A 12,229-nucleotide genomic window follows, 5' to 3' on the forward strand; every position below is an offset into this window, starting at 1 on the left:
ATAAACTTTTGTTAGCCAAAAGTGTTGAGGGATGTTTTAGTTTAGAGATACAGCACTGAAACAGGCCCTTCGGCCCACCGAGTCTGTGCCGACCATCAATCACCCATCTATACTAACCCTACACTAATCCCATATTCCTACCACATCCCCACCTGTCCCTATATTTCCCTACCTATACTAGGGGCAATTTATAATGGCCAATTAACCTAGCAACCTGCAAGTCTTTGGCATGTGGGAGGAAACCAGAGCACCCGGAGGAAACCCACACAGACACAGGGAGAATTTGCAAACTCCACACAGGCAGTACCCAGAATTGAACCTGGGTCGCTGGAGCTGTGAGGCTGCGGTGCTAACCACTGCACCAGTGTGCCGGATATGGAGCAAAGGCCAGCATATGGAATTAAATCACAGATGAGCTATGATCACATAATTGAATGGCAGAACAAGCTCAAGGGGATAAATGTCCTCCTCCTGTTCCTGTGAAAAACCATCCTAGGTCATGTTTAAACCTTTGAAGTAGAGTTTGAACCCATGATCTTCTGTCTCTAAGATGAACGTGCTACCACGGAGCCACAGCTGACACCTTAGGACCTTTCTTCCTTGCTCCTGAATTCCCAACAGGGAGCCACACTCGAGGGATGCATGGGTCAAAGATTCGGGGGCGAATGTCTGGTAGCTCTTCCCCTGTGTTCCCTTTGATTGCAGCTTCCTTGCTGGGAGTACAGGAATGCATAATTAACCCAATATTCTGTCGTGTTCCCAAATTTTAGTTTGAAAAAAATATAGCCAACTTTTTCTTTTAGCTTTCCATATTTTCACTCAAGTCTTTTCTGGAATTTTCTGAAGAAATTATAGGGAAGAATTCCAACCACCAGAGTTCACCTATGATCATATATAGTGCTCTTAGTCTGCTGGCGTGCGTGTTATTTTTAGGGAGGTGCTAATTTGTTCTAAACTGGACGTAAAAATGATGCATGGTAGAAATCAGTACAAATGTGTCAAGATGTGAATTTAACTAATCAGAAGGTGTATCCTTGTGTTTCAAAAAGTGCCCTCATTCCTGATTCGCTGGACACACAATTCAGGAAGCCAAAGAAAAAAAAAATTCCAGGGTTTGTAGGCTGACTGAGAGCCACCTCGCCTGTTTCATTCTCTAATGGAAGTTGTGTATCACTGACCAGTATGTTTCAGCGCTGGAAACAATTTTCATTTTAGTCTCGTACCTTCATCAGGAATCTCAGTTCCATTTCAATTCTAATTTTAACTTAGTGACAAAAATGCGATTATTTTAGTTAACCACTATTTTCCTCAATGAAAACAACAATGTTTAAAAGCCACCACTGTATCCCTTTCTGGATGGAAATACTCGTATAACTTAACTACAAGTCTCAGCCATGCCTCAGTTGGTCGCACTGTTGCCTCCGAGACACAAATTTGTAGGTTTGAGTCCCACTCCAATGGACTTAAGCACAAAAAATCAAAGATGACATTTCAGTACTGCACTGATGGAGGTGCAGACTTTCAGATGACACCTTAAATCAAGGCCCCATCTGCCCTCTCAGGTGGATGTGAAAGATCCACAGTGGCGCAGTGGTTAGCACCGCAGCCTCACAGCTCCAGTGACCCAGGTTCAATTCTGGGTACTGCCTGTGTGGAGTTTGCAAGTTCTCCCTGTGTCTGCGTGGGTTTCTTCCGGGTGCTCCAGTTTCCTCCCACAGCCAAAAGACTTGCAGGTTGATAGGTAAATTGGCCATTATAAATTGCCCCTAGTATAGGTAGGTGGTAGGGGAATATAAGGACAGGTGAGTATGTGGTAGAAATATGGGATTAGTGTAGGATTAGTATAAATGGGTGGTTAATGGTTGGCACAGACTTGGTGGGCCGAAGGGCCTGTTTCAGTGCTGTACCACTAAATCTAAATCTAAAAAATCCCACAACAATATTTTGAAGAAGAGCAGGGGAGTTATCCATGGTGTCCTGGCTAATATTTATCCCCCAATCAACGTTGCCAAAACAGATATTTTATGCTCTTTATCAGATTGCTCTTTGTGGGATCTTGCTGTGCTTACATTTGGCTGCTGCGTTTCCTACATTACAGCAATGACTGCACTTCAAAAAGCATTTCATTGGCTTTAAAGTACTTTGTAGTAAACTGTTTGAGAGGCGTAATATAACTGTAAGTCTTTCTTTCTTTGGTAAACTGAAAAGCAAGGTCATGCATTGAGTTGGGCCCTTTATTCCAAAGAAGAAGCTGCAGCAATATCAAGATGCATGATCTGGCATTGTGTAATTAATAATGATAAATGGATTATGATTTTAAGCAATATGATAACAAGCAGGCTTCAGTGTGTTCCTTTCCTAACAGATTACCTTGTCAGATTTTTTAATTCTGTGTCAACCATTTGACACCCTTCTGTTGGTTAAAATTGAAAAACAAACAACAGCACACTGCAGCCTGGGTAAGAGAGGCTTCAGAGCGTATGTGTCTTTCATTTCGGAAAAGTGACTTTGAGGATGGCTCAGTTGGTAAGTGCACCAGTGACAGTGGAACTGAACCACACAGGCCAGTGGTGTTAACTGTGGCTCAGTGGGTAGCACTCTCATCTCTGAGTCAGAAGGTTGTGGGTTCAAGAGATTCCAGAGGTCTAAGCACAAATTCTAGGCTGACACTCCAGTGCTCTGCTGCCTCTCAGGTGCGACCTTAAACCTATCTGCTCTCTCAGGTGGCTATAAAAGATCGTATGGCACCATTTCAAAGAAGAGCAGGGGTGTTCTCCTCAGTGTCTTACCACATTGCCAAAACAGATATGTTATGGTCTTTAGCACATTGCTGTTTGTGAGAGCTTGCTGTGTGCAAATTGGCTGTTGTGTTTCAACACTACTGCAATGACTACACTGCAAAAGTACTTCATCGGCTGTAAAGTGCTTTGAGACATCCTGAGGCTGTAGAATGTGCTATATAAATGCAAGTCTTTGGGTGTGCTCCTGGTTTTAATCCATGCTCTGTGTTAGCTGACCTCAGTCCCTGGACGTGAGAAGTCAGGATTTCCATTCCTGATCCCAACCCTATGTAGAATGAGTCGCAGATACAGAAAGTCCACTTGTGAAGGGTTGTCTTTGTTAGCTGTAAGACTTCAACATGAGTTGGGCACATCCTTGAGTTCACAATACAAGATTCTACCTTTCAACCTGCAGTGTGTGGAAAGCGTGGCATTCTGTAGAAAAAGAAAGCCTGGGAGTCTTGTGTGATACTGTTGCCCTTTTCCATTGCTGCTGTTTAATGAAGGTGTGTCATGTTTAAAATAGGACAGTTGAGAGTTTGCACAAACCACCCCCAAATTGTCACTCTAACTGTAAGGTTTAAGGGATGAGGAATAGGAAAGATCAAAGTGGGGTGGTTGGTTTCTCCTTTAAGGACTGGGAGCTATGGTAGAGCACATTGTTGGAGCAGAGGCAATGGAGTTTTACTCAACATGTAAGCCATATTATACCCGACCATGTAATACTTGATGCTGAGACAGAGAGCTGGAAATGGAGAAAGTGCTAACAAAAAGCTCGTGGATTTATGTGGGTCTAGCAGCCTTGTGGCTATGATGCTGGACTAATGATGCAGAGTTTGTGAGCTGAAAGCCCACCAAGGCAAGCTGTGAAATGAGAACATAACCATGATATTTGCCAGTGTTGTTAAAATTCAACTGGTTCACCAATGGAACTAAGGAACCCACTACACTTACCTAGTCTGGCCTACTTGTGACTCCAGTCCTGTGTTATGTGCTTGACTGTTAATGCCCTCATGGTAATGAGGGATGGGTAATAAATAATTCCTTGCCAATGCTGCTCACGTCCCAAAAAACAGATTTAAAAACACAGTAATCCTCCTTGCATCAAAGAAATGTTAGAGAGAGTGCAGCGTGATAGAAGTACACACTGAGCACGGGGGGCGGTGATTTGTGGAAGTCCGAAGGTGTGGGCAAGGGAAAGGCTTTTCAGCAGGATGCGAAGTAGTGAGGCAAAGTGGTTTGGAGAGAGAGAAGGTGCGGCCTGAGATAGAGACCTCCCAATATAAAGCAACGGGACTAGCTCTGGTGTGGAATCAGAGGGAGAGAACAAGAAAATATATTTCAAGCTGTGAATCCATGCCATGGGAATGGAAGTGTGATGGTAACTGAGGTCCATAAATCCCTCCTGGGATACTAATGTATGTGCACTGGATACCTTTGTCCTACATTTCTGTCTCTGCTACTTAAGCAAAGGCTTTAACCCATTAAACAGGTTCATGCCTTTGCAAACATGCTACACCAAGGCGGAATTTCAGACTGCTTCAGGACTCGAACCCAGCGCAGTAAGGGTTAATTGATTGGTCCCTTTTTAACAATAGTGAGCTGCCTGTTGTCAGCTTTATAACAAACATTATTTATGCATATTAAAAATGACAAACATCCATACTTCATAATGATCCACAGAGTGGTGCTGACATCATTGAGACAAGCCAGGGAACAATCACCCCCAATAAGCAATTAAAATGCATATCAGCAAGGACCCATCAGGTTCCATTTCCACACTAATTTATCTTGGTAAATAGACAACGGATGTCCCTCATTCATCAAGATGATAAAATTATGCAAATGATAAATGAGTTTATAGATAGCTTCACTGCATCTTGTTTTAATGGATGATACAATGCAGATGATAGTTCTGTCAAGCACAACCCAGGCGACTTTCTCTTTTTCTCTCTCTCACTCTCACTTATGTGACAGTCTTACTAAACATAAATAATTGTTTACTAAAGACCAGGCTCCTAATTTGGGGCAATGTTCTTGTGTGTTTTTAATTTTCTCTGCTGCTGAGAGAAGAGGGAAGTTGTTTCCCTGGTTACACACAGTTTATATGGAAAGGGAAAGATGCTGCAACTGTTGTGTCTGCTGGCATCTTGTGGGATTTTGTGACGGAACTAACACCACACCAAAGACTTCGTTCCCGGGATTGTATACTGCAACTTACGGTCGGGAATGCTATTGTATAAATGCTTAATGTGGTCGTATCAAATTCCTCTCTCTGCTATTTCAAAAAAAGGGGTTTGGGTTATTATCTTTTAAAATAGTGGGTGAGAGGAATCTGTCATGGGCGCAAGAACATCCGCCGACAGTAACCTCCAACACTATGGTCCTGTTGAGATGTTCCATGCAATTCAGGAATCCTTTCGATGCAGCTTATGAGCAAATAATTCTATACTTAAAAGGCTGAAAGCTTAAGGGGTGATCTAATTGAGGCATTTAAGATTATTAATGGGTCGATGGAGAGAAACCATGGACTGGATTTAACCAGCCCCCTGACGCGGGGCTCGTGGTGCAGGCACCCAGAACATGGCTCCGGGAGAGACCCGCCACGGGCCTCAACGCCAGGAAGGCCCAGCCCCATATTGCTGCTGACGGTGCATCACAATTTGAATATGTTAATGTATTTAAACTAATGAATTAAATGATTACCCGCTCCCGCCGTCGGTCCTGGTGCCTTATTGGTGGTGGCAGCCGGCATTCCCGCACCTTTGGATCTCTGTTCGGAGATCCAAGGCGGAACACTGTTTAGGAGGGGGGAATCAGGTAAGTTTTCAGGGCGGGAGAGGGGGAGCAGAGTGAAACGTTTTTGATTGGTCTAGGGGGTGGTGGGAAGGAGTACAGTTCATAGTTTATGAACTAAGTAAATAAAGTTATCGCAACCCCCTCCCACACTCCCCCAATAACCCGAAATTTATTACTTGCCCTCTCCCCCCAAAAAAGAACTTACCTTGTGATCCTGACCTTTACCACCCCCCCAAAGTTCACATCAATTTTGGGGAGGGGGGTAAAGGTTGGGATCACAAGGTAAGTTTTTTGTGGGGGAGAGGGCAAGTAATAAATTTTCAGGTTATTTGGGGAGATGTGGGAGAAGGTTACGATAACTTTATTGACTTTTTTGCAATCGTATCTTTAAAAATTTAAATTAAATTCAAGGGCCGGAAGCCCTTTAAAAATAGCGTCGGTGCCTACGCAATGGCGCCGGACGCCATTGCCGGGACGGACCACCCGCCCCCCTTCCACGGCATCGGAGTGGGGGTGTGGGTGCGGTGGATGGGCGCGGTCCACCCTGGCTGTGTAAACGAGTTGCCACATTTAATATCGCAGCGTCTCCACAGAGTAAATCCCGCGTGTGCGCCCCACCATCTTGGAAGCTCGCCTCCGAGATCGGCAGCGAGCTTGTAAAATGCAGTCCCATTTCCTCTGTTTGGGTGGGTGGGTTTGTGCGGCGGTGGTTCAGAACAAGGAGGCATGACCTTCAAACGGGAGCTAGGCCGTTCAGGGGTGGTGTCAGGACACACTTCTTCACACAAAGTCAAATGGAAATCTGGAACTCTCTCCACCAAAAACTGTTGAGACTGGGGTTCGATTGAAAATTTCAAAACTGAGATTGATAGATTTTTGTTGAATAAGGTTACTGAATAAAGGTGGGTAGATGGAGTTAAGATACAGATCAGCCATGATCTAATTGAATGGTGCAACAGACTTGAGGGCTGAATGGCCTACTCCTGTTCCTATGCTAAGAGGCTGAGAGGAGATTTAGTAGAGGTTTTCAAAATTAGGAAGAGTTCTGACACAATGAATAGGGAAAGACTGTTTCCTGTGAGTCAGTCACAAGGAGTAATCAGTTTAGAATTGACACTAGAAGAGTGAGCAGAGAGGTACATAACCTTTTCCCCAGATCATTTAACACCTTTGGTTAACAAAAATCTAACAATCACATGTTTTAAGATTAACAATCGATCTAACATTATCTAACAAATCCCCGATTTTAATCACTCCACCATTGGTGGCTCTGCCTTCAGTTGCCTGGTCCCTAAGCCCTGGATATTCCCTCCTGACACCTCTCCGCCTCTCCACCTCGCTTTGCTCCTTTAAGACACTCCTTAAGACACCTTGACCAAGGTTTTGGGCATTTGACCTAATATCTCCTCCTGTGTCCTGTTGTCATATTTTGTTTTATCATGCTGCTGTGAAGTACTTTGGAATGTTTTACGTTAAAGGTGCTATATAAATATAATTTGTTGTTGTAGCATCAGTTGCCATTTGCTGAAGAGTGTTCCATACTTCTGCCACCCTTAGTGTGTAGAAGTGTTCCCTAATTTCACTCCTGAAAAGTCTAGCTCTAACTTCTAGACTAATTATATGCCTCCTAGACCTAGACTCCCCAACCAGGGGTTAGGAGGAATTTCATTATGTAGAGTAGTTAGGTCAGGGAGTAGTTGAGGTAAAGAACAACCCATCTAAAGCTGAATTGCCTCTAAGGAAAAACTTGATAAATATTTGAATAGAGGCAGATAGAGTTAAGGAAGAAAGGCTTGCATTGAGAGTGTGATTTTTCAATTGCTCTAACTAACAGCTGGCACAGACATGTTGAGTTGCCCGATATCAGTCAGCAACATTCCGTTGTAACATTCTCACCTCTGAGTCAGAAGGCTGTGAGTCCAAGTCCCATCCCAGGTCTGGAGCACAAAATCTAGGCTGACACCAGTTCCGTACTGAGTGAATGCTGCCTCGTCAGAGATGCTGCTTTTCAATGTGACATTAACAGATGAGGTGGAAGTGAGAGATCTTTTTGGAGATCTTTTTGAAAAGAATGGGGAATTAGTGTATTAAAATAAAAACAAGAAATGCTGGAAATACTCAGCAGGTCTGGCAGCATCTGTGGAGACAGAGTTAACGCTTCGGGTCAGTGACCCTTCATCAGAACTGGCAGAGGCTAGAAATTAATAGGTTTTAAGCAAGTAAAGTGGGGGTGGGGCAAGAGATAATAAAAGAGAAGGTGTTGATAGGACAAGGTCACAGAGAATAACTGACCCCAAGGTCATGGAGCAAAGGCAAACAGTATGTTAATGGTGTGCTGAAAGACAAAGCATTAGAACAGAAAGGGTATTAATTGACAGAAAACTGAACAGCCTGGCCCCAAGCACAAACATGTGCCCTAGTTAACACTCAAATAACATCCAACACCTCCCATACAGATAAACTACTCATTTGTCTCATTGCTGCTTGTGGGATCTTGCTTTGTCCAAATCAGCTGCCACGTTTGCCTAATTTAACAACATAATTCTAACATAGTTATTTGGTTGTGTAGGCCTTTGGGGAATCCTGAGGACATAAAGATGCTATTTCAATGCAGGTTCTTCTCCCATATCTATTACTTGCTGATTTGTTTGAACCTGGAGGTTTGAAAGGACTGGTTTTCATGCTGTTGCCTCATTGGACGATGAATGTTAAATCAGAAAACTGAGACCCATTAGCATCAGCAACTTGAGATATTTGCAAATTAATGGGAACATTGAGTTTAAACTTTATACATGGTCCCTGAGGCTCCATGGTGCATACCTAACCATCTAATGAAGATAAACATCTTGTTTAATATAGATGCATTTAAGGAGAAGCTAGATAAGCACGAGTGAGAAAGGAAAAGGATATGTTGATGAGGTTAGATGAAGAGATGTGGGAGGAGGCCCATGCCAAGCATGGACCAGCATGAACCTGTTGGGCCGAATGGCCTGTTCCTGTGCTGTAAATACTTTGTACTTTGTAATAAGTGGCATACAGAGATGTCTTTATAGGGTGAGAATTTGCTGGAATCTAAAAGATTAATTTGTTGCTGTTGAAATGTGGTCACTTAAGAATATTTTATATTCCTGTGAGCTGTGAGCTAATCCTTTCGTTGGCCAGGACAGGTATTTTCAATTTGTCAATGCCTTGTTTCATCATTGGACGTTTGATCAATCTTCAAAGTTTCTTGACGGAACCTTTGTTCTTGGTTTCTCTTTGTAGTGCTTTTTGTTTTGTGTTGTGGGATTAATCTGTTTTCCATTTCTTCCTATAGCCTTTATTTGTCGAGATGTTGATCAGAACTCTTCGGGGGAAAGCTTCCTCCACCATGCTCTGCATACCAAAATCAGAAACTTGTTTAATGAAATAAAACACTAAAAGAAAGACTTGCATTTACAAAGCGTTTTTCTCAACCTCAGGATGTCTCAAAGCGCTTTACAGCCAATAAAACACGAGAGAAGTGTAGTCACTGTATCAATGTAGGAAATGCGGCAGCCAATTTGCACACAGCAAGATCCCACAAACAGCATTGTGATAATGTTTTTTGGCATTGGCTGAGGAAAGAATATGACCGGGACACGGGAGAACTCCCCTGCTCGTCTTTGAACTAGTTCCGTGGGGTCTTTTACAATCACCTCTCACTTCCAACAGTGCAGTACGCCCTCGGCATGACATTGGTGTTTCAGCCTAGATTTTGTTCTCGAATCTCTGAAGTGGGGCTCAAACCCCAAATCATCTGAGGCAAGACTGAACTAGCATCAAAACCTGTATCTAAACTTCAAAGGGCACATCCAGTGGTTTAGAGGGCAAATATTTTATGTGATGTGGATCTGTGCTCTGCAGAACAGGAAGATTCCAGCTTCCAGTGTTCACGGAGGCATTCTCTGACAAGACTCATTATCTTCAGCGGAGCTGGGGAGTAAACTAGAAGGAAAAATACAGTTGAATGATACGGCGTTCCAGTTACCAAAAGCATTGAATGAAAGGTAGCACCACATTGCTCTGGATAAATAGAATTAGAACAGGGTATCTCCAGAAAGAAACACCATTTTTAAAATATATTTACATTTAGAGATGTAGCACTGAAACAGGCCCTTCGGCCCACCGAGTCTGTGCTGACCATCAACTACCCATTTATACTAATCCTACATTAATCCCATTACCCTCTCACATCCCCACCTTCCCTCAATTCCCCGACCTATACTAGGGGCAATTTATAATGGCCAATTTACCTATCAACCTGCAAGTCTTTGGCTGTGGGAGGAAACCGGAGCACCCGGCAGAAACCTACGCAGTCACAGGGAGAACTTGCAAACTCCGCACAGGCAGTACCCAGAACCGAACCCGGGTCGCTGGAGCTGTGAGGCTGCGGTGCTAACCACTGCGCCACTGTGCCGCCAAAAAAAAGTGTAAAAATTTTTTAAATAAATAAATTAATTAATTAATAAAAATTCCTAAGTGTTTCTACAACCACAGAACATTACTTGGGCATCTTGAAGTGGTAATGTACAAATTATGGGTAGAAAAAGAGTCATTGGGATTTTAAAAAAAAATCTCCTCTTGGGATTTGGGCAAAATTGTCCAGGCCAAATCTATTACCCATCCCAGGTTGTCCTGGTGATGGTGGGATTCTTGACAACTGAGGAACCTGCTGGAAGTGTCTTCAATAGTCAACCACAAATTATGAGACAGGAGTCACGTGTAGACCCGACTAGGTGAGTTGGCAGGTTCCCTTCCGTGAAAACATTAATGAATTAGTTGGGGTTTCTTTTACAACATTCTGGCCACTTTCATATTATTTTATATGGTGTCAGTCCACAAGTTACTAGATTCATTGAGTTCAGTTTTACACGGTAGGATTTTTAAAAATTCTTTCATGGGATGTGAGCGTCACTGACAAGGCGGTACAGTGGCGCAGTGGTTAGCACCGCAGCCTCACAGCTCCAGCGACCCGGGTTCAATTCTGGGTACTGCCTGTGTGGAGTTTGCAAGTTCTCCCTGTGTCTGCGTGGGTTTCCTCCGGGTGCTCCAGTTTCCTCCCACATGCCAAAGACTTGCAGGTTGATAGGTAAATTGGCCATTAGCAATTGCCCCTAGTATAGGTAGGTGGTAGGAGAATATAGGGACAGGTAGGGATGTGGTAGGAATATGGGATTAGTGTAGGATTAGTATAAATGGGTGGTTGATGGTCAGCACAGACTTGGTGGGCCGAAGGGCCTGTTTCAGTGCTGTATCTCTAAATAAATAATAAGTAAAAGGCAAACATCTATTGCCCATCCCTAATTGCCCTTGAACTGAGTGGCTTGCTGGGCCATTTCAGAGGGCAGTTAAGAGTCAACCACATTGCTGTGGGTCTGGAGTTACATATAGGCCAGACCAGGTAAGGATGGCAGAATTCCTTGCCTAAAGGACATTAGTGAACCAGATAGGTTTTAACAACAATGATAGTTTCATGCACCATTACTGAGACTAGCTTTCAATTCCAGATTATTAATTAATTAATTGAATTTAAATGGTGGGATTTGAACCCATCTCCCCAGAACATTAGCCTGTGTCCCTGGATTACTAGTCCAGTGACAGTAACACTACACCACTGTCTCCCCGAACACACAGCCACTGATTTGCTCGTCCAGTTTCACCTTAATAGTCTGTTTCACAGCAGAAAAGCTATTCGACCTGGCTGGTTCTTTAAATCCTGAGGAGGAGACGTAGAGGAAGATTTTATTTACATCCTTATGGACTGGTGATCCACTTGTAGCTCTTCAGCCAATAGTGGCTGGTGCTCCATAAACATATGTACAAGTAGTTGTTAAGCCTGTACTCTAGATGGTTCTATATTTGAGTCAATATCTTAGTTAGCTGTTAGTGGTTATCAGCTGAGGAATTCACGTGTTCCAGTACCAATTGAACAGAAACTTAAAATAATTGGAAAAACTCATCGGAAATAATGAGATCTTAACGGGGAAACCTGTACATCATAGCTGTGCCTCACCAAGACTTACATACACTGCAGTAATATTTTAAAGCATATGTGTTGTTTTGAGATTCCCATGATAGCTACAACCTATATGGAAAATCTAGAACAAATAATTGAAGAATATTCTCTGGTCAAGCACAAACCATGAAGATTTGTGAAGGAGGCAGATTGCAAAGAGACAACAACCAGTACTTATTTATATGGCGCCATTAGTATAGTAAAATATTCCAAGGTGCTTCGTAAAATAAAATTTGACACCAAGCCACGTGAGATTGTAGGACAGGTCAAAGCTTGGTCAAGGAGGTAGGTTTTAAGGAGAGTCTTAAAGGAGGAGAGAGATGCAACGAGACAGAGAGGTTTAGGGAGGGAACTCCACAGCTTAGGGCCCAAGCAGCTGAAGGCACGACCACCAATGGCGAAGCAATGACAGTCGAGGTGTGCAAGGGGCCAGAGTTGGAGGAGTGAAGAGATCTCAGAAGACTGTAGGGCTGAAGGAGGTTACAGAAATAGGGAGGGGTGAGACCATGGAGGAATTTTAAAACAATGATGAGAATTTTAAACACAAGGCATTGCCAGACTGGGAGGCAATGTCAGTTAACAAGTACAGGGGTGATAGGTGAATCAGACATGG

The 12,229-nt window shown here is 43.2% G+C and overlaps 1 protein-coding gene across 8 annotated transcripts in view; it reads left to right on the forward strand.

Annotated features, from left to right (window-relative positions):
* Positions 1 to 12,229, forward strand: part of LOC137351583 (CUGBP Elav-like family member 4) — a 402,153-nt gene that overhangs the window by 363,436 nt on the left and 26,488 nt on the right. The gene's annotated exons all lie outside the window — the stretch shown is intronic.

The sequence above is a fragment of the Heterodontus francisci genome, chromosome 36, assembly GCF_036365525.1.
Source record: "Heterodontus francisci isolate sHetFra1 chromosome 36, sHetFra1.hap1, whole genome shotgun sequence".
In the NCBI taxonomy this organism is placed as follows: Eukaryota; Metazoa; Chordata; class Chondrichthyes; order Heterodontiformes; family Heterodontidae; genus Heterodontus; species Heterodontus francisci.